Raw genomic sequence first — 290 nt, 5'->3', positions numbered from 1 at the left:
TGACCATATAACCAATAAATTCCGTTTTTTAACTGCAGTTTTCTCTTTTCTCTCCGCCATTTTAAAAATAACATCTCCCTGTGATTGTGAGTTGATAATAAAAATCTAGCTTTTAATTTTCAATATTGTTCATTCAATTTTCGTAAAATTGATAAATACTTTCTTCCTTCCAGATGCTGAGCTCTCAAAGACGCACCAGATCGTGGAATCCAACACCTTTTCTGGATAGAACACCGAAGACTGCAATCTGTCGTCGCCAATCAAGCTACTCAATCCTATATTTGATCGTT

The sequence above is a fragment of the Penaeus monodon genome, chromosome 29 (genome assembly GCF_015228065.2).
Source record: "Penaeus monodon isolate SGIC_2016 chromosome 29, NSTDA_Pmon_1, whole genome shotgun sequence".
Classification (NCBI taxonomy): Eukaryota; Metazoa; Arthropoda; class Malacostraca; order Decapoda; family Penaeidae; genus Penaeus; species Penaeus monodon.
This window is presented reverse-complemented; position numbering follows the sequence as displayed.